This window comes from Neodiprion fabricii, chromosome 4 (assembly GCF_021155785.1).
Source record: "Neodiprion fabricii isolate iyNeoFabr1 chromosome 4, iyNeoFabr1.1, whole genome shotgun sequence".
Classification (NCBI taxonomy): domain Eukaryota; kingdom Metazoa; phylum Arthropoda; class Insecta; order Hymenoptera; family Diprionidae; genus Neodiprion; species Neodiprion fabricii.
Window position 1 is genome coordinate 29,385,198 of NC_060242.1, and position 23,497 is coordinate 29,408,694.

Sequence of the window (23,497 nt, forward strand, 5' to 3'; positions counted from 1 at the left end):
TCGAAAGGCTTCTGTAACGATTATTGCGAACCACCCACTTTCGCGTTTCATCGTTTCTTCGAATTCCGTGTAAATAATTGAAAAAGAAACGTATTCGAAGATAATACGCTGGTACTTCCGTCAATTCATTGAATTAGAGAACCATCGATACTTTGATATTTAAACAAATTGTACCTCCCGACAGATTTTACGACAAGTTGTGTAATCTTCCCTCGAATTGACACAGAATCTAAAATCTGATTACCCTGCATAGAAATTAATCCATTATACGTCTGTATTGAGGATGCAAAAAGTGTAACGAGGTATTGCCAAATTGCGCTAGGCAACGGTATAATTTCGTTTTAACAAGTTTCGTTCCAGTACCAAACGAGCGCTGACACCGAAATCCGCTTTTCGCAATGACAAAAAATGCCTCTTCATCTTACCTCAGAGATCCGATAATCTCATTGTACAAAACTTGAAAATATTTTTCAGAAATTCGATACACCGAGCGCAATGAAAGTGTCGTTGAGGATACGTGCTGGAAGAGTGAATTTTTGGAGAATTGGGGCAAGAATCGAAGTCCAGTTGCTCCCAGTGTCCGCCCTCGATAACCAACACTCGCTGTAAGAAAGTTGAGCGAGCCGGAGGTATCGATATCTGTACGGGCCGCCGTACACAAACAATGGCAGGTAGGCACTATACGCGGATAAATAGCTTTCGACTTTTCGCTTCGTGCCATGGGGGTGTGTCGACCCGTTTGCGAGAGTGAAGGGAGGGGGAAGAGGGTGGTGGTTACTGGCACTGGTGGGGGTTGGTATCCTCGCAGCAGCAGTGCGACGCGGCGCGAGCTTACACGCGGTTGTCTACAAACCTTTCTCACTACCGAATCTTCCTGTAGTGATAGAAACTCTTGATTATCGGCTTGATCTTGTCTTCGACCTTCAATACCGAGCGAACTTTGTGAGTTTCTTGCTCTTCACTCGCGTGTTTTCACTCTTATTTTTTTGTTGTACCTCTCTGTCACCGCTATCGGATCTTTCGAAGAGTTTCGTCGGCCAGTGGAAAGATATTTTAATAAGTCAACGGTGTTTCAAATTTCTTTGGAATGATTTTCTCATATTATTAACACCTTTTCCCTCTGCTGCTGCAATTTTGCATTCACATTCGGTGACACGTTCAGAGATTACGGTTTGTGAGTCAGTGTCCCTAATTGCAGTGAACCAGTGAATATCAGATACATATTTTGGAAACCGCATCGTTCGCGAAAGATTTGGCGGCTAGCGGTGACCGAAACCAGCTGGTGTCTTCTCTGTTCAAGGATTTACGTAAGTGTTTCAGACCTCGGAAGGAGGAATGTTTGAATTATTCGGTATTCGGTGCTGTCGCCTAAGGATAATTGGGATGGAAACAAAGGCACTAGAGGTTGAAAGGGAATGGCGAAAGCTCTTTGTCCAAATCTGTAATACCATGCTGGGTATTCAACGCGCCGTACAGTGTGTGTGTATGTGTGTGTGTGTGTGTGTGTGTGTGTGTGTGTGTGTGTGTGTGTGTGTGTGTGTGTGTGTGTGTGTGTGTGTGTGTGTGTGTGTGTGTGTGTGTGTGTGTGTGGGGGGGGGGGGGGGGGTGGATGTAAACAAGTTTATGTCATATGTAAACGAGGCGAGGTTCAAAAGAGTCAACGTGATCGTTTAACGAGGCGACCTTTAACCACAGATTGTACCGATCGTTGAACACATCAAGCTTACGCAAGTCAGAACGAAGAAACTCGGTTCGGGTTTTTAATCCCTAGAAAAGTTTTTAACACCCTCGAGGCTTTCATTGATCCAGTAGCCTGGCAGGTTTAGAAAAGGAAGTAATGATTCACCGGGCATTCATTCATTCATTCGTTTCTTCATTCATACATTGTTTGCGTTCGTTATAATTTTGTTAGATTTCGCCCTCCTTCGCTTTCCTTCGACGCTTTCTTCATTCACGGTAAAAAGTCTTGTAGCTTTAAGATCCGCAAGGCAGGAAAAGCTAAACGAGCTTGAGTAAACAGCTTTTGGGGTAAGAAATACAAAAGTGCGTGCCTTCTGAGCAGTCGGCTTTCATGTCGAAGATGTGTTGTATTGCTGGGGAAAAAAAACCGCCTTTCCTTTTGCGTCACGTAGCCATTTGCGATGATCTGATACTCTGCACTCAGCACTAAAACCCACTCGATCCACTGCAATTGGTTTTTTCTTTACGGTACGAGAGAATCTACGCCTCTCTGTACAGAAATTTTACCGAAAACTGACGTGAAATCTGGGTTTGCTTTTCGGATGATTGGATTCAGTGTTATTACACGAATGCAGGTATTGCGCGAGATCAGAATCTGACGATGGATCGATGAAAGGATAGATGGAAGATAGATGCGATAGAAAATCGAGAAGAATTCCTAACTGGGAGGTAATAATTTTCGGAGGAAAACTCAATTGTTCATCCCACATCGCCTTCGGCAATTACTGTTATTACGTTGCTTCGCTGTAATTTCATTACAATCAATCGCGCCAGACGCGATTCAGTCTTCTACAAGCCCTGCGAGACTCGAGTGTTATCGTCGAGAAAAGTGTTTTCTCAAATGGTGAAAATATTTGAATCCCTTTCTGTAATCCGAGTTTCAGGCCGATGAAGCTATTGAGAAAGAACGAGGATTTCATCGCAAAATGCTTGCGACCTGACTCCGCAAAAACCTTGCTTAGAATGCAATCCCATTGAAAGTCTGTAAGAGCGATTCCAGTTCGCGGTTGTTGGACGAAAGTTTCCATTTGTAATGGCCTTTCACGCTCTCCAGGACTTCATCCGCACAATGCGCTGGCCCATCGCTGATACCGTATATAATCGAACGACTTTCCTGATAAGGTCGATGAAATAGTTCAGCCCCGACTGTTCTGTGCTAGCACGGGTTTTTCTGTTGGCTGCTCGTAATTCACGCTAAACCGATACAAATGGAAACAACGTCCGTTATACCTATAAATCCCGCCTGAGGTTTATGCAAAGCTGAGTTTGAGCCGGTTTTCTATTTGAATTTATGCATGAATAAAAAATTTTTGAATTTTCAATCCTAAGAAAAAAAGTTCAAAACAGAAGTGATGTAACGTGGATAGATAAAAAATAGAGGAAACCAACCGTTGTGGATGTGAAAAAGCAGTTCTTCTTTTTTTCCAATATGCTTTGAAACGTTGCGCAATTCTCTGTAGTTGGAATAGGTTTCCGATGTTATTCAAACGCGTAATCCTCTTAACTCTTGCATCCGAATTTCCAGCCTGATCATGTATTTATATATGTATATATGTATATATGTATATACATTAAAGTGGTCCTTATTCAGGGTGTCGACGAATTTTTGCCAGACCATCCCCCAAATCAACTTCAAATAATTCGAAAACAATCGCCAATTTTTTCAGATTTTTATATCGAATCTAAGATCGTCCGCATTGTGATCGAAGTTTCTTATGGAAATTAACATGGGTAAAACTTTTTTTCGCAGTATATATTTTATGGCAAGAGTAACAATGTTCCAAATAATCTGTAACCGCGAGGTTTTGGTGAGAATCAGTGCTACTATCTGGGAAAAAATACACATCATCGTACGAGGCAATCTAGACGAATTGCACAACCTCGAAACCTGACTTTCTTTTTTATTTAGAGGAAGTGCAATTCGTCTAGATTGCCTCGTACGATGATGTTTTTTTTTTTTTCATATAGTATCACTAATGCCGACTAAAACCTCGCAGTTACAGATTTTTTGGAACATTATTACTTTCGCGATAAAATATGTAGTGCGAAAAAAAGTTTTTCTTATGTCACTTCCATAAGAAACTTCGATCACAATGCGGGCTATCGCAGACTTGCTGTAAGAATCTGAAAAAAATTGGCGATTCTTTTTAAATGATTTGAAATTGATTTCAGTGATGGGGCGGTAAAAATTCGTCAAAACCCTAAACAAGGACCACCCTAATATACATGAAACCTGGTCAAATTCTTTAAGCAAATATTAGCTACTACTCTTGAAAACATTTGACATTTATTTCGACTGTAGAATTTCTTAAAGTGGTATGTGGGCATCATTATATGCCTAATTTTATCCTTAAACACAGTTTTTACCCTATATCGCGGTTACCGTTGAAAACTCGGCCACCCGAGAATCTTGAGGATTATTGTTACAAACATTATTAAAAGTTGTACCACAAAAAAAAAAAATAAATAAATAAAATAGAAAAGTTTCGCAAGTCTGAAAGTCGTGAGGAGTTATCCAGTAAGGAAAAAACTTCTCCCCGCCGAATCCGCTTAAAGCAACATGGAAAGTATTTGCTTTCTATTAAATTTTGTTGTAAGTACTTGGCGCGGACAGAATTATACGCGATTATCTTAACCCTGTAGGAAAAAAACTATGGTAAATATTTCGTAGGACTTGCAGCTGTACTGAGTAATCCCCATCGTGAATGTGGTGTGGTATGTTCAATTTTCACGTAACAAAGACGCTGGAATAGAAGGGAAGAAAATCTCCGACGAAATTGTTATACGTGATGAGTCAACACAAGTCTAATTAATTTTCGCCGCTGTAAAAATAACAGACGTCACGTTTAATCGGGATCTTATTATCGTCGAGTGGTTTCATTTTGGGGCGTGTAATCCTCAGAGCAAATTTCGACTTTGCGTATTCAATTTTTGGTTTTGCATATTATTTCGAAAAGAGCTCTCACCGGATCACGGATAAATTGACAGGGCATCGCATCAATTACGGTAACGTGTATTCCTATCGATTGCAGATTATTTTTATTATAGCGATCAGCGGTAGGATCCAATCGAACTCGCAAAACTTATGACAGGGACGCGATTTTTCAAGCTATATGAAATCTACGCGCTATCAGTGGCGCACAGATATAAGCTCGCGTTTATCTCACGCTATTGATTGACGTATCCCACCAAGCTTTTTACCGAAATAGGTACAATCTAAACGCAGATAAACGAGTAAACCAGTATGCGATAAAATTTCGAGCGATAAGGAATGCTTCGAGCGTCTGTATGGGTACGAGCAAAGAAATAATGAAACGCTTCGTGTGCAGTTCCGAGTCTGGGAAGAAAATCCTTCGACAAAATTGTATCTCAAACAGGATATCACAAAATGGAATAACACACAGCTAGGTTTATTTACATTTGCTATTACTTTCTATGCCACTTTTTACTCTGAATGAATATTTTTCCACCGCCATTTCGTGTTCGGTTCAAGTTTTTTCATTCAGATTTTCACACCAATTGTTCTGCAAGTGAAAGTTCAGCACGCTAACAATAGGACATCAACGTCGTGTGATCGAAAAAAGAACGAAAGAAAGACAAGTAAAAGATATAGATGGAAACGATTTTTTTTTCGTTCAATCCGACCATGCACAATATCTAGAAGATCGACAAATTCGGAATGCTTGGTGAAAAAAGTGGTCCGAGTATTAAAGCTTTTGCGATGTGTCTTAAAGGATAGATTAATCGAATTCAAGTCTGCTCGTGGCAGCTTTTCAATCTCTTAACTCCGAAGATTGATAGTGTTCTGAAATTTTGCTAAATTGCGTTACATTGTGATTTCGAAAGCGTATCACTGAAATTCATATTACCAAGATAATTGTTTTAATGAACGTTGAGATGCGGTAATAATAATTAACGGCTTTCTGTTTGGCCGCTGCTGTTTTCTACACCTAATCGTCAAGTCACGAAATAAAGTTTTGTCGTGTTTCATTATACATGACGATACCTGACGAGTCAAAGTCCGTAGAATAACAGGTCGAAACCGGATGTGAGATAAGTGTTTCCGTGGCGTAAAGTAGGGTAAGGTGATACAGGCTGCACATTGAAAAATTGAAACCGTTGCTCTTGGCCGACGAATGCTTGCGCGTATCAGTGCGTGTCGTGGTTATTCAGCACCCTCAGGAGTCTGCCTAGCCCGTCGGGAATATCTCTGGGAAATGATCGCCTGCACTCAAGCAATCGGTCCGAGATTATTTTTCACATTTGACCTGAGTCATTTTATCTCGACTATTTTGAAAATTAGCGGTGAAACCGTTTCATCGGAAGCTCAAATTCCCGTCAACACTTACGGGCAACATTTGCTGTAAACGGTAACGAGTATGAGAAGAAAGAGGGAGGATCGTGTCGAAAAATGTTGACATTCGACGCGGAGAATATTGTCGTCCCCTGCAGCCAAAACAGGATTTCACGTTTATCCCATAAAAATACCATCAAACAACGATCGGACAAGCAAGGCAGCAATCTTAGGTCTGCAGGTAATCGACTTAGTTCGTAGGTAGACTGCATTATCTGAACTGAACGAGCAATCGCGGGAATTTAATCGAGGTGATTTTTATCATGAGATTCTTCGGCGTGGGTTTAACGTGTCCATTGTACAGCGATTCTTCGGAAAGAGCTTGTCTCTAGATCGATGAATTCACGTGTATGTATGTATATCTTGTATGTATATGTACACACACGCGCACAATACGTATGAATCCTGTCTTTTGGTTTTATGTCGTTGAATTTATTCTCTCGATCGCGTATCATTCTCCTGTTAAATCTCTTCTCTGGGTTCTTCATAAGTCCTTCGTTTTTATGGTCTGTGACTATCTGTGTCCCAGAGAGATCGGCGGCTGGATCTGAAGAAAAATGGTAGGGAGAAGAGAGAGGTAAAATGTCGAATTGAAACAATATTTTTCGTTTCACCTGGTCCGAAGGGGAACCAAAGTCAGTCGCAATCTCCCTTGTTCGAACCTTGTAATTTTGCAACGAAAATATACGGTAAATTACTCTTGTGGCAGTCAGGCGGTTGAACCCCCTTGGCACCGATGCGTCCGCCCTGACTTATGAATAATGGACGTATCGCGAGAATCCATATGAGTTTCCGCGGATGCTGGATCAGCTATTTCGTTCGGCAAAACAATGCGATTGTTGTAAAAACATCACACGTTCTCGGTAAAAAATAATTTGCGGTTTGTTCAGCCCTTTCGAAAGACGACCAAAAAAAAAAAAAAAGAAAGAATCAAAAACTTATGCGTTGGACATGGTGGAGGTTGATTGAACGTTGAGCGAAATTTGCACTAATAAAAGTGAAAAAGCCAGACTTGTCTTACTAATGACGGGACTAAAAAGGACTCCCAGCCCTTGGATGGTGATTACAACGAAATATAAATTATCTGTAACGGTTGTAATCGAATTGCAATGTGGACGAGTAATTATCTACGACGAAAGTTAGCGCAATTATTAATTACACTAATGACAGGGCGCGAGTTGATTGGGTTATCAATTTTTCTTTTTCTCTCTCTTCTATACCTAACCATTTGAATGACGGTCTGTTAACGCAATATCGAAACATGTATCGAGTTTTTAAATTATCATAGAAACGCCAGCGATGAACTCGATGCTCCTGTTACCGAATGCGGTGAATTTTTATTTCTAATAGCCGTTCATCAACTGCCGATCATTCCGCCACTGAAAAATCAGGCCCAGTCGATGACATCTGCCGTCAACTCTTTCCTCTATCTGCTCCGCTTCTACTCGGGTTGAGCAGACCTGCAGGTATGCGGTAGGACGAATTTGCGGACTTGAGAGATTGCGAATGGCAAACAAATTGGCAAACTCTGGAGGACGACGCGCAGCGTCGTTGCGTTCCAAGCTGACCGACTCTCCTAGCTTTTAACATCCCGCGGGATGCGGAGATCTCGACGTCTGTCGAGAAAGACCGTTGACGATTTCTCTCCGTCGGGCCGGCTTCTTCAGCCTTCCTTCGCAGTCGCGTTCTCTACCCTTTCATACCAGATCACGTTATTCCTCGATTCCGCCTATTTCGTCTCCTCCAATTTCATTCTGACCCATTGCTTACCTGCTTATGCTAATCCTCGGATGAATGGGGCTTTGCCGTCGAGGAAAATCCGGATTGATTCCGAATAATCACGGATTTATATTCTTCGCGTATAGGACATTAGGACTGTTTCATCAACTCGTCCTGACCGACACGGTATTACTTATATAGTATATAAAAATCGAAAGTTTCTCCTACTAATAAAAATACGGTGCCGATCACGTCAACCTTGTTTCTCTTCTCTTCAATCCCTTGTTTAGACCGAAGCCGCGGAGTGTGATTAGATTTTAACGGATGAGCATGAAAAACGGTAGCACGTAACCACGGCACATAATATTTGCATATTTCAGTCCGTAGTCGACGCTCCCAACCGCAGTCGAGTGGCGAGACAAAATTGAGCAATATCGCAGGTACCGGCAACGTTTCGTGTCGAGAGAGCGTATCCGAGATAGACAGAGAGCCGCGTGTAGTTGGGATGACACAGTGTAACTGCAGAGATGAATCGATAGAGGAACGGGGCCGGCACTTGTCGCGCAGGGCGTAGCGATACGGGACCGGTATCATAGTACGTATGATTAAAGAAAATAATGGCATTTCATTCCTGATTGGTTTCGCAATTTACCCAACCTCCAGCTGAGCCTGAAATTAGTTCGCCATACCGGCGGTGGCGTGCTGGGAGAACATTTTTATAATAGCCGGTACATTGACATTGGCTGCGTCTACCTATATATACACATTACACATACATGTATATGGTATATACTTACGTACATGTACGGAATACGTACACGTGCATCAGACGCTCACTCGATATTCTGTGTACTTTTATGCTTACACAGAATGGGTATATCTACTATTCAGCAGGACTATGTGTACCCGCCAATGTGGTTGGTTTACGTGCCCTAAGACCCCGAGATTTGCCGCCGCGAGGGTGAAGGTACGTCCGTCGTTATTCTCGGCCTCGTTTATTTCTTCTTAAAAATTTTTTGTCGCGAACACTGGAAACGTTTTGAGCCATAACTTCGTTGACGTAGGTTACGTATATACTGATCTTAAGAAGGGTGGCTAGTGATCCTGCTTTCAGGACCTTGAGTTTTTGTACCTCTCGCCCCGACGATCAACTCCGTTCTTACAACGCACGCGGATATTGCTAAAATGACCCTTCTTATCTTGCGGTTTTGCTTCTGATGGCCAGCCCATGACCATTGAATATATAGTATTTAATGTAAATTCGATAGAGCTTTTTCAGTGACGGGTGATTCGCTTTTTGGGGTTCAAAATGAGAGTTCTGGTTCATTGTAACGCTTGAAGATAGGTACAAAGATTAGGTATCAGAGTGGCGAAAACTTGATATGAAAAGTGACAGGTACGTAATTGAGAGAATTTTTGTCATTCGACATTTCGTCGTTCATCGACGTTTTAACCTGTAACTTCTGCGTCGAGAAAAATCAACCAATTTACTCTAATTTTGAAATTCCAATTATTTGCTTATCTGAAAGCCAATTGACGCGAGCGTGCAACGTTGTAGGCAGTAACGTGCCCTGAATGCGGATCACGATCATCGTCAGCTTCATGTGGCACAGTTTCTTTCGACAAACATATGGTAGGCACTAAATCGTAACAACGTATTGAAAATAACTAGAATGTTCCATATTTGAAAAGTAGCGGTACGTGCCCGAAACTTGTTTCACGGAGCAGCACTCGAAAAGTTTTCTACCCCACGAAATTGAGCTTCACGTAGCTATTGAAAATACGAAAAGCTGATTAATTCGCACACGGTTCTCTACAGTGATTTCCGACAATTTTCCTCGTCTAACCTGCACCAGCCAACAAAATCATTATTCCCAGTCCATTGAATATCTTACTCCTAATCTGTACATCGTTAAAGTGTAATTGCGCAGTCTTTTCAAAGTCAAAGTTGTACCTGGTGCAATAATTGAAGTGGTAATTCAACGATGCTGCACGGTTAATTAGCGAGTGCTTCATTGCCCTTCGTCGAAACAAAGAGGCTGCTTCAGAAATTAAAGCTCTGGTGAAGTAGGAAGGATTTCAGTGCAGATAGTCCTTATCCGAGTAACCGGGGAGTGATTATCCGGCAGCATCACTGCTCGGGGTGCACAGAGTGGTGCTTGCGAACGATACCGAGTGATGGGATTAGGTCGGGTTATTCGAATGATGCGTGACGATAAGGAGGACCTGGAATTTCGGGGTCAAGCTGCGGGATCAAATTCGGATTCGGAATTCCTATAAAAAGAGAGAGGTGGCGAGATCGGAAAGAGAAAGCTCGTGACACGAGAGCGTCCCTGATCCTGCGGTTATAGTGCGCAAGGTGCGAGTCGGTGGTTAAACCTTATCGTGGATGGGGGTTATAATTATTGCAGAGCGATATAAACTGATCCGGAACACTCGCTGACTTGAACGAGGTGTATAATGACCAGTGTGAAATCTAAACGAAACGCGGGAAGCAAACAAACGAGATGTTGGAACGCCGTGCGAATGAAGGGAAGGATTGGTGTGAAGAATGATCTCTAATTCCAGAGCAATCCGATGCAGGCGGCTGCTGCTATCGTCGATACAAGCAGGATATAATTATCTCGCGTTACGTGAGACTTCTTAAACAGGAATCGTGCGGTCGGTTAATTATCGCGGGATTCGATTCGTCCCGAGGCTTGATCGACGATGTTATCGACTTGGTATAAAAATCTGCGAAACGATTCGATCAGGGTTGCGCCAATTATAATAGCTCAAGATTGGATTATAACGAAACAAAATGAATATTGCCTCGGCGTATCTCATGAATAATGATTGCGGGCTTCAGCCCGGGTGAATCGTAAAATCCATTCCCTTCAAATTGGGATTTACCAGAGTGACTGGGACGTGCGGCGGGGAAGGGGAACAGATAAACTTTCCCATTATCGCTTGGGAATGAATAAACATCTACGAAGTAAAGGTATACACTGTATAATTATGATAGGCTCGCAGCTTCGCATGGGGCGAAGATAAAAGGAAAGCACCTTAAATAACGTAAAACTTTGTGGAAGTTACGAAACAGATGGACGATATAATTAATGCCGATTCTTCTTCAAACAACCTCGCTTCGCTCTGTTATTATACACGTTTCATCTTGCAGCATGCGGAAAGTATGATAAATACTTTCTTTCACACGACTTATACGGTTCCCAGACACAAATTGCTCCGACTTACCGAATAGCCAAGTTCCGGCCTTGCAGAATATCACGTGAAATGAAAGAGCAAGACGTTATTACCCCGCAGTTCGAGACTAAATAAACATGGCGTAATACTTCCGGCTGAATTCAAACATTGGCATCGTTCCATTCGAGGACTCGTCGAAGGGAAACTATCCAGCTAGGTCGTCTTATTTCAATTCACACCCCTCTCGCATTGACGCGACGGTATAAAAGTGTCCCGAGGGATTCTGTGCTCTGCAGGAGTGTCGATACGGGTGGAGTGGAAGGATGCGCACGTACACAGAGCCATGCAGCCCATGTAGGAGGAGTTCGAGTACGAAAGTAGTACCGGAAAATAGAGCGCTGAATCCCTCCTATTGTCCCACGCCAATCTTATAGCCCTTACGGTGTTGGAGGATAATTACGGCCCAAGCTTCCGGAATGCCTCGAAGGACCCTCGCGCGGAATCCAGTCGCGATTTCATCCCCGATGCAGCGCGGTTGGCTATCGCATTCCAAAGCGTTGTGTTGTGCACGATCTGATCCGCCATAGACACGAGATTGCGCCGACCAACGCCGACGAGTAGAAAGAACGAGGAAAGTCTAAAGTTACCGGAGAACGACCCAGAGGATTCCAGGTCTCTCCTGCATTGTCAACTCCAAAGATCCGAATTTCTCCGCGTGTTTATCCTGCTACCATTCGAGCCTCACTGTTGTGCATCAGCGTGCCTGGTATGCGTCGACCTGGTTACCGTCCTGTTGGAGCTCCATTCGGCTGCTTTAAGTAGTTCGAGTCAAATACACGTTAGCCAGCTTCGGAACAACACTGTGGAGAGTTCAGCGGCGCGTTAGGCGGTGAAGATCTGCGAGAGCATTGAATTTTTCTGTTTATCGATGCGTTTGAGTTTCTAGATGTATTGACCGGTAGCTTGAGTCACGAAGCATTCACCACGCGCCATTGTGTACTACACATAGTAATTGGATCTAGTTCAACTTCTCGGTCAGAAATGGCTGCCGTGAAAATTGCAACCGCGTCCGGAAGTTTCTGCAACAACACGCACGTCCCCCGATAATGGGGTCAGTACATGGAGCGCTTAATATCCATTTGACCACGGTTGCGAAGCAAGATGTTAGTTAAGCACGAGAAACTTTCAAAGGCATGTATGAGTAAGGGATATTCTTTTTTCGACCGTTCGCCGCGGCGTTTGATCGATAGATACCGAAGCGCAATTACGCGTGTTGAAAGATCAAAACGAGCTTCGAACTAACGAGCTCGACGAAACCGTTTCGACTGCAGAAGACCAACCAATCATCCGTCATCCTACGGCTGTCGTCAGAAATGTAACGAGATCAAAGCCGACTGGGTGACACTTGAAGGGGTATTCAGAGTCGACCGCAGGACCACTCGGCGGATAAACTAATTACCGAGTGCCTGCCGTGCTCTCGAAATCAGCGAAATTTGGCGTCAACGTCGTTCCAAAACCGTCTGGAAAAGTATCACTGGGTCTCCAATTGATAGGTGCTATTCAGAACGGGTACCGACTATCGGATACCCGGCCACAAGAGTAATTACTCGTCGCTGGATGCACCTCACGAATCGTCGCCCCAACTTCGTTGGGGAAAGCATTATCCTCGTTTCCACCTGCAGCTGCAAGCTCTTCCGGAATCGGAATAGAAGCAATGATTCGGACTTGATCATTAGTTCACTCGGTGATTACTTTGGACAACGATGACCAACCGACGTCTATTTACGTGAAATGGTCGGTTAATGGGTTCAGCGTTTCAGAGTAAATTTATTACACCTCCGTAAGGCGAGGGTTCCGCGAATCAATCTCCGTTGGCCACGGGTATAAGCTCAGACAGCTAATACAACTTTGATACAGCTCAGGGTGCGGTATGATCATCGGCTTTGGTTTAGCGGTTGAAGTCGAAGTTCGAGAAGCAGTTACGAGAGATACTGTTTCTTATTTCTATGACCTTGTATTATTATTCTTTTTTCTTTTTTTTTTTTCAAGAAAAACATTTGGTCGTTGGCTATGCTTTTGGTGATGTTTTCTAATCCATTTTCCAACCACTCGTAGAGTATCTATTACAATTCTCTACCTCTATACTTGGCCAGGTCAGTGATTATTAATGGTACATCCCACACAGCATCATTCTTAGTGGTTATTCAGCTGCCATGTTTCATTAAACATATTTGCTGTGGGATTTCTGCTACGTCAGCTTCAAGCAGTCACGAGTTGCGAATTCATGAATTTTCCGTTCACACACCTGCCGCAACGTCCGATGAATTACTTGCGGACTCAAAACTCCTGCTCCTTTTCGTATTTGTTTCTCTTCAGTTATTAAGGATTAGCGCACCGCCCCATTATTTTCTAAGTTGTCACTGCCAGCTGCGGCTGGGTGGACAGGGTTGCCCTGGTCTGGGATGAATTGCAGATACTGCAAGCCGTTTCTCGCATTACAAACTTGGGACGACTCTTACAGTCGTATTATTACGGAAAGTGTGACTGGAGTTCGCATTTAACGTTTGTGCAAATATGCATAGTTCAAGTTTAGTAACGTTGCATTTTTAGTTGTGTTTGAAATTTTGTAATTATTATTTCCATTTATTATTATTATTATGTATTCCGATGTACTATATTATTAATATCATTATGTCTTTTATTTCAACGTGAAAGTCCGACTCACGCATACCTACCTATACGTATACTACGTTTAAAACAGTTTTCATAACTGCAAAATTTCTTATTCAACTGGTTTACGCTATGTTACCAAAATGCTATTTCCGTCCTAACAATAAGTCTTAAAGTTTATTTCCTCCGGCACTTAGATCCACTTAAGTTGTCGCAACAGCGAGCCGCTCGCGCGTCATGTCATAGTTAGAAGGTTCAGTAAGTAGTTTGTTGTGTGTCGAGCGATTTACATGTTTGTGATGTTTGCGAGGAAGCCGCAAAGAAAGTTTCTAACTGACGGTATCTTGAAATAACCTCGGGGCAAGAATTGTGGTCCGACACCTAGATATCGCTATATCAGTGTTTTCTAAAAAAATTTGTCTGGACCAAGCATTTGGGACTGAGTTTAATTTAGGGTATTTATTCAGGCCCACAATATTTAGCGATAAGTCTTGCCAACCATCACTTGTTCTTTTTTTTTTTTGCCACAAACTTACTAATAAAATCTCGGCAAGGTGCGAATCTTTCGACCGGTCTGCAAGCTTGTCCGTAGCTTTGACGGAATCCGGAAGGATAGAAAAGTCCGCAGCTCGTCTTTCCGCCCGCCGGACGCGGCGTTCAATTTGCAATTCAAATCGGCGAAGGTACGATTGGACGTTGGTACGCTCTACCGTAGAGCAGTTAATCGCATCCGCACGTGTTAGGCGTAGGCGGACTCGTGTTGGAAACGTTGTTGAGCTTATACTGCCTGATCGGGGATCCCGTGTCCTGATAAGTTGGTATCATTGCTGATTCCTGCAGGATTTGCACCCGTGACAATGATTCTCGTAACTCGATGGATCTCCGGCACGAATTAATTGCAGGAAACCGAAATTCCGCAAGGCCGAATTTTTTGCTACTTCGAGTTTCGAGTCACGAAATTTCGGCTCATGGTCAGTAATGGCGGCGTCTGTCCGACTCGTGATCGCTTGTATGTATGTATGTACCTACGTACCAAATTTCCCCGGGTCCTATCTCTCTGATTTAGTGGTAATTGACCAAACAGAGATACTCTGGCTTGCCTGGAGCGATGAAATCGTTACGTCGCGTCGTCGGCAGCAAAGAGGACGCGATAATCAAATTCGTTTGTCGGATTGTTCGTCCTTTGTTGTACATTCTATACCGTCGTGTAATAAACGTCGGATCGAGTGGATATAAGATCTGAAATAATACCTCACGCTAAGTGATCGTTAATCGTGCTGAAATATCACCTACCTTACACGTTATACCTAAACGATTGCTCGTTTGAACCGAAAATTTATATTCATTTTAACGGATGTATTTTGTGGGCTGGATTATTCATGGTAATGTGGAAATTGTTGTTCGTTTTGTCAACAGGTGATGTTTTCGATAACCCTTCAGCCACTCAGTAGGCAGTTTTCACCAGAGCAGATGACAGCCGTTCTAACTACTTCGCCGCATCACCAGATGCGGGCTTGAATTATTATTTCAACATCGCTTGAAAAATCTAGGTGAGTTGCAATACCAAGTATAACAGTAGGGATTGGAAAGCTACGCACGATCCGAGAGAATCGATTTTCTCGTCAAGTTCGCTCGGGAGGAAGAAAAACAAAGCAAAACAAAGTTTAAAATTAAAATAATATAGGTGAAAAGTTTACGAGAGAAAAACAGGCCGACCTAGATTTTCCAGCCTTTCGAACTATTTGCATTTCCATGTGCTCAGTAACAGCATGTCTTTGAAACATATTTACTACCTAACGTTATACGGCTCTATTACGGACCTACGCTTGGATATCGTTAAATTACACAAGTCCGTTCGCTGATTATTAATTGCAAACGACATTGAGCTCGAAAAGTACGCACTTAAATGGTTTAGTTAAAAGGTATGTATATGAATCGGAGATTTGGTCTGCATATCTAATTATTGCAACGCGGCGAGCACTGAAAGTTAAGGCGAACGAATTGCCTTGAAATTGCGTCGAGAGTTTGTAAAGATAAAACAGCAGCCTATTGCATCAAGTTTATTTTTTCTCATACCTATTGAGTAAAATTAACGGAACGCGAACTTCTCCACGTTTGGTGGAAGTATTCATTGTTACGGGCTGGGTTGGCTGATAACCAAACTACTCCATAAATATAACGCTTAGTTGAGACTAATTTTCCCGGATATGAATTATCGGAATTTTTACACCGTTTTCCTTCTTAATTGAACTGGGTTTGATATAAAAATGATCACCTACCTTTTGTTGTTAACCGTTGATTGGGGCTCTGTTGGGCGGCTCTGCGTGCTCGGCGAGGACTGGATACGGTATTAACTGAGATATAAGTTTTGAAACACTACTATTCGTTTATTCAATTTAGGTTTATGAAGATGGTCAAAATGGTTTTAGTTATATATAATGGTAGAAAAAAGTTTATATGAAAGTAAAAGAACACGGAATTTACTCAGCGCTTGATGTGATTGGATTATCTAATTGTAAGACCGAGAGAATGATTTCTTGTTAAAGACTGAATGACGACTCTTTGACGATTCTAATCTGACTCTAACGATCTGTTGAAAAATGAATTGACGATTCTCCTTAAAGATTTGCGTGCTGTTGTCTAAACTACCTCCTGACTGGTTCCCAGTATCCTTACGGGATGCTGGGCCAATAAGGAGGTCCCGATAAAATTTTGAGTCTTTTGATTTGTCTAGCATGAGAATTTATCATGAACTATCCCGCCTTTTCCACACGTGCGGGTAGGATTTTCCGTGCTGTGTTTGTATATACGAGTCTGTTTGGGTAAGGATTGTCCCGAAAATATTATCTTAGCAGTAAGTTTATTGATAGCTTACGGTTTTAATTTCCCGCAGTAGTAAAAAGGTAAAAAGAGAGCCGTATGCATGGAATGCATGCGGAGACTCGAAATAAAAAATAGAAAATATAAATGTATTTAATGATAAATTGAAAGTTAATCAAAAATAACTAGTGGATAACAAAATAACATCGAGGGTGTGACATCGTACACAAGTTTTCCTGAATCTGCAGCTTCTGTACTCACATATTATATATTAAAAAAAATTTAAATAACTGGAAAATCACTGAGTGCCATCTTCCACGCAACGTAAAGCGCTCGTCTTTCGACAGAATCTTTCTTTCAACCTGAACAAAAATTTTTAGAGGGTGCCGTAATGGAAAATAGCAAATTATTTTTTTCTGAAACTCCCTAATATATAAATTAGCTCTTGTTTTTATCCGTGCAATATTGTCTGCGAAGGTTGTGAAAGAGGTAAAATAAGTATGTCCGGTTCACAGTGGTGATAATAAGTTCTACAACTCCTCTTTCTCGAAAAAAATTTGTTATAGTTGCGTGAAACAAACCATGCGGCCATTCTTTATTCGATTTTGCCAGGCGCCAAATTGTTTCTATGCATTTTACGTGTCAGCCGCCTGCATTGAAGAAAAAATTATAACTTATATTTATATTCGGCGTTGTATATTACTCCAACTTTAAACACTGTCACTCTTCCATTCGAGTTGGCGCTCTGGAAATATTATTTTCAGGAGTATCATAAATCGATCAATCGTTTTCGCCACGTCATCACACATCTACATTTCAACCTCGATTTCAACGACATGTTAAACCTAGGCTCACAATCAGACCTCCGCTTCCGTAATCGGAATAACCGAAGGACGGGAAATCATATAAAACTGAATGCTAGAATTTTTAAATCGATCAGTTAGCTTACGATTCTTTTTCAACATTCGTCCGAATTTAAATTTTCACCGACGAAGTTTCGTTCATTTGAACTAGTTTGACATCTTTTTTTATTCCTCGATAATTCTTATACATTCCGGTTCGGCAATATTGTAAAAGGTTATGTAAAATGAAAAGAAGGAAAAAACCGTAAGCTTTTGTTATCCCTTCCCACGAGTTTTGGAGCATGAGAAAGCCCTTAAACGGCAAACTTTCAGAGATATCCGTGAGAAATTTTTCATGAGGGGAGGTTTCGGCATTGTCTTCTACATCGTTGGAGAAATTCCAGGCTTCCAGACCTAATCACAAACAAAACACCCTCCAGGGTGCGATGGGGCGAGGAGTGTCGAAGTTTTTCGAACCCATAGAGTTGGACGTCGTCGTCGTCGTCCCTCGGTCCCCGAGGTGTCGTCACGCCCTTGCCTAAGTCCAACTGAATCGCAAACTCCGGATACTGCAGATTCATCGGTTTTGCCGCGGCACCTTTTACCCCGAGTATTTTTTCACCGCCGGGAACTTGACTGGAAATAACGAAATTGGCGTAATTTATTTTTTCTTCGTGTCAGAAATATTTTCAACGCCTTCTATCAATTGCTGTGTAGAAAATCTAAATGTAAGCTGCACTTCCATAGCGATACGCGGATACCTCTGAATTTTGGTGCGATCCGCCGGAAGCTCGAGTGCAAGCTGCACGAACGTCCTTGTACCTAGATCCCAGTTTAATTCCTGGCATAGCAATTTCTCAGATGCGCACACGTCGTGAAATAGCTTCAGGGTGAAAAGAAGTTCCCCGTCGGTGGATATCCCTCCTCATAGTTCTCCGCCGAGAATAAACCCCCAACTACCGCCAAAGGAATGAAGGAACTTGAGGTGAACTGTATATAAGCGATTCGCTGTAACTGCTTAGCGAACTAGCACAAGTGCAGTGGTGGCGAAATTGTTATTTCTGCAGTCTCACAATTCCGCATCGCGTTCATTAAACCCGCAATAGAATTATATCACTGTTAACTTTACAGTTTTTCTTGAAAACGTTGTGATTCGCCGTTGCAAGCTGGCAATTTTTTTTTTTTTGTCTTACAAATTTTCGCCTCTAAACAAGTTACCGTTCCAACGGCAGAATTATATGAAATGCTCGAGTAATTCCGCAGCCGTCTTTTGATCGATCTGTTTGGCGTGTATACTGTGATGTACATTCTTGTCTGGAAAATTTCTATGCGAGCGTCGTGTTCGCGTCGCGTAATTCTTTAAAAGATATCACGAATTCTCAGCAGAGTTGAATTAATCACATTTTTTCATTTCAAAGCCGTCCGCGCCGCTTGTGTAAGATTTTGAAAATTGCGAACAGGCGCAAAAACGATTCGCAATCCTCTCACGTTCTCTCGTCGCATGAAGTCTCGAGAAACTTTTAACAGGAACACGTTTTTCATGCGCCGACGTCGCGGAACGGCGTTCAAAATTGGAAAAGGTCAAAGTTCGGATCATGGACCCTTCGCACCGAATCTTGTAAAATAATTGAAAAAAATGTCAACAATCATTTGACCAGATTAGCTAATTATTGACGAACGTTTGAGGAGTTTACTCAATTTTGCGAATTACTTTTACCGTTGCGCATAAATGTAAACCCTAGGTACAAGGTATAACGCTGCAGCCGATTTCGCATAGATTGCAGGCGAAACCATGGGCCCATTATCCCCACGGTATAACACGGGGTTAGACGGTGTTCCCGGGTTATTTTGCAGCGGTCTTATCGTGGATCTACTCGGTCACTTCTCCAGGTAATTATTGGACCAGCAAAGCTTGTTCGTGTGCGTGCGCTGAACCAAAACATCCCCGAGGCCAGCAGGCGACGGAGAAATTATTGAAATATTTTGTTGCGGAACAAGAGGACGAGTGCAAGCGATGCACCGATAAGGAAAATTTTTTACAACTTGAGTATACAAAAATTGTTATACGAGGAGTGAAAGACATGTCAAAGTTCAATGCATGTGAACTCTGTATAAACCATTCTTATTATCGAATTGTTAAATGCTATGCGGACGGAAGAAAAGCTTCGCCATCTAGCAGCTGCAGGCAATTATTATTCACCTGCTGCAAGTGATCCGCACCCAACATTTGCATCGAGTTCCGTTGAAATTGAAGTTAAATTTTAAGGTCTCCCATCACTGGAATACGTAATCGTTATAATGCCGAGCGAGAATTTGCACGTGCACCACGGCTTAATTGCCATACCTACAACGATTCGCCAATCTATGATCCCCCTTTTTTCTTTGGTGCAGTGCATCTGGCGCAGTTCTGTTTATCGATTTCAAAAGCAAAAGCTGCATGTTTACCGAGCGATTTTTGCATCGCTCAAGGTCCGTAGGTAGACGACTGGGCGAGGGAAGGTCTTCGCGTGAGGTTTTTTTCGGTAGAAACACAAATGGCGATTGCATTGTCAGACTCTAGTGTAAAACCTGCACACTATGCGCAAGTTGGAACAAAAATTGCGACCATTTGAAGGACCTTCCTTCGCCGAGTCGTCCATCTACGGACCTTGGTATCACTCTTCCTTAAAGACTTACGATACACGTCGCTCGATAAGAGTTGCATTCGTAACACTCGCCAACTGTTCCCGTAATTTTAACGAATATTCGCAACGGCACCTTCGGATCGCGTGACGCGCCATTCGCCGCGAGTCAAATTTGCGAAACGAGATGCGACTTGCCATCTCCTCTTAAAAATCGGGAGCGCATCCCAGCCTACCCGAACGGCGTATAGGTGCCTACCCAAAATGTAATATATTGCAGACATGAGGTATAAGCGGGTTCCTCGAGGGTTCTTCTACCGAAAAATATACCCGCGGTTAAATTTAACGGGATGTTTAAGTTACAGACGAGGCACCGCCTGCCTGCAGGATTACACGCGAAATCCGGAAGAATTTTCACCTTCTTTAAAATATGGGGTGATTTGTTTGTTTTTTGTCTGTTTTTTTTTTTTTTTTTTTTTATTCTTACCCGCGAGGCTGAACGCAGCTGCGTATATTATTGTAATAACAACAATCCCGCCTGTTGAAGGAATGAAAAATTCTTTGCACGAGACCCGCGATGTGTCGAGCTTTCGACACGCGATCGCCTGGTATATGCTCGAGTTAAACGAAATATCGCTTAACTTCGACATAATTTATGGCGAGACTTTTGGTGATAAAGGAATCACTACGAGTCTCGGAATATGTATATTCGTATGGGAACCAAGTTTAGTGGAGATTCATAGTGTGAGTCATCGAAAACTTTTTAAATCAAATATCTGTGGTAATTGAAATCGTTTTATTTCATTGCGAAGACGAACCACACTCTCGTGCCTTTGCCTTGTACTGTCGTTTACGAAATGTTTCGTCTAAGGTAATCGATAAATGTGCATATCGATCCCCGCGCGAAGTGCTACGTCGTTATCAGCGGGTAAATAGATAACGAGCCATACGCAAAAGAAGACTTGTCGCCCGTTTTAGAGGTCTTTTGATGGGTGGCGGCAGATGCATCGGGTCTACAGCTAGGCTAGCGCAAAAGTTAGAATAACTATTGAACCAAATTTTGAAATCAAGATTCAAAAAGATGAATTGAAAACGATGGGATACATAGAATTTTATTTAATGAATTTCCACCTAATGAAAAATAACATTTAAAAACCGCAGAGCGAAATGATGCAACGGTCAGAATGTGTTGAAAAAAAAAGAATAAAATACACAGTATCAGTTTTGTAGATAACAATTTATTGTCGCATAATAAATTGCCCTGTAACACGATCAGCGATATGTTTTTCGTATTATAAAAATAATTTACTAATGTAATTGCTCTAGCATTGCCAATTATAATCGGACTCGTTGAGTTTCGATTCATTATCGGATTTCAAATGTATTTTCCATGCCAGGAAACAATAGTAATTTCACTAGATTTAACATGTTCTCCCACTTTGTTTCCTTACTATTTTATCACAATTATTTTTTTGTTTGACACTCTTCAATTCAAATTGTACACCGAATAGATCCACAAAGTTAAGGGTACATTACCCGCAAGTTTTCCACCTGGTCGCGAAAATATAAGCACGAATAAACGAAACAGAAATCGAGGTATCATTGTCTGGTACAAATGTGGTAGGTAAAAGCCTGATGAGCTTAAAAACCGCTGATGAAGGTTGAGCCTTGAAATATTATACGGGATAAGTACGTTGCTGAGGTATTTTTGTGTGGTGCACGGACTGAAAGGCTCAAGAGCTGAAGGGCTGAGAAGCTGAAATTTTGGGACAGAAATATTATTTCTGACCGCGCACGTTCAGTCTCAACAGCCTTGAAAAATCCCTAGAGACATGACCCCGCTTCAAAATATGGAAAGAGAAAGGCCCAAGCATAATTTAAAAAGTAGAAAAACATAAAAGCACAATTAAATTGTTTGAACTCACAAAAAAAAAAGACGGAAAAAATAAACCATTATCCTGCAGCCGAGTTTTTCACGCTCCGTGGTTTGCGTCGTAATAATATTATAAACCGCATGGAAAATGGGCCAGGCATTCATCGCCTCTCGTTTGTCATCACTCATGCTTGCCTTTACTTGGTGTTACATTAATTATAGTATGCACGTGCATTGGGGTAACCCTTAACACAGTCATTATTAAATTCTGTTGGTTGTATGGATCGAAATACCTCGAAATGAATGAGAAAAAATATAGCCAAATCGCAATTCTAAGTTCTGCGACACATCCTTCGAATTCCTCCCGTTTAAATAATACGTATACGATTTTTAGCACTTCGCTAAAACTTCCATCAAATATTTGTAATTATGGGTATGAAGTATGCCGTGCCTTGGTTGATTCATCCTCCGAACATGTCAATAAGGGCAAAAAAAAAAAATCAACCGCGGTAATTACTGCAAAAAATATTAAAGACTCATTGAGACTTGGAAAATTTAAAGGCCTCGAGATGTAAGATGAAGAATTGAGATCGGTGTCTGAGATTTCGTCTACATTCTTTGTTGTTCTCTTCGAGATACTTCACCCGGTGAGTGGGACAAAATTCGATAATGACCTTTAAGGATGACCCTAATATGCTCGCATAATAACGGCGGGCAACGCCGCAAATCGAGTCAGCCATCCCTCGGAGAAAAGGGCAAACGATCACATGGGCGTGCGGGCTTAATATACACGAATGAACGATCATCGAGGGTGCAGCTAATCATGCAGAAAAACGCGGTCCGCTAAGGAAATATTATTAATAGAAAACCAGCTCGGCCAAGGGCCTTGCGGGTTGTTTATCGGTTTAAATATTCCACGTATTAGCCGGTCTACTTGAGGCCGCTTGACCTTCGCAAGATTAAATTGATGCATGATCACGTGCGCGCTGAAACAAGGATGCGAGTTTCTTGTGCAGTTACCCTTCGGTTATCGGCCAGCGTCACAGTCCGGATTTGTCAAGGTTCGTTCTGCATCCACGGCTCTACTCCAGCTGTCCTTTTCCGCCGAATCCGATCAGCTTAATTCGCCAATTTTGCCTCGCGGGGCTTTCAGGACTTCCGGCAATTCCGCCTTCTATCCGTCCCGCAGTAACCTATTTAACCAGGGTAGCGCGTATACTCACGTTTAGTTTGTCGTGTATTGTGGTTCGCGTAATTAGTGGTCGACAATTTTGCGACCGATTTATTTGATCGTTGCAGTTGAAAAAATATTGCTCACAAATCCGGTTGAGCGTTAAATGGAAGGGGTTGTGACGCGATGAAATTTGCATATCGAATTAGCAATTCGACACCGATTGATGAGTTTAGGAATTAAATCTGTCTGTCAAACATTTTCCAGAGTTTATCTGACGACACGATTGTCATTTCTTACGAATTCTATTACTCTTGAATTTTTTTCACACTCATCCATTGGGTTCAAGAAACTCATTCACTTTGGAATATTTGGCGTTCACGATATTTGATATTCACAATCTCAACATGGGTTTTAGTTTCCAGGAGGAGAAGGGCTAGAAATTTATGAAATATTACTCAGTTTGCGAAACTTTTGCCAAAATGGAGTAATGTGATCTTTGGT

At 42.1% G+C, this 23,497-nt stretch overlaps 1 protein-coding gene across 3 annotated transcripts in view; it reads left to right on the forward strand.

The window, feature by feature from the left end:
- LOC124180943 (synaptotagmin-7) overlaps positions 1–23,497 on the forward strand; it is a 206,071-nt gene that overhangs the window by 27,335 nt on the left and 155,239 nt on the right. The window contains exons 1-2 of one of the 3 annotated variants that reach the window (XM_046566913.1): positions 475–671; positions 15,083–15,216. The gene's annotated coding sequence lies outside the window, so the exon portion shown is untranslated. Of the gene's footprint in view, positions 1–474; positions 672–836; positions 1,308–15,082; positions 15,217–23,497 lie in introns of those variants that run through there. The other 2 variants (XM_046566912.1, XM_046566914.1) reach the window with 2 other exon arrangements.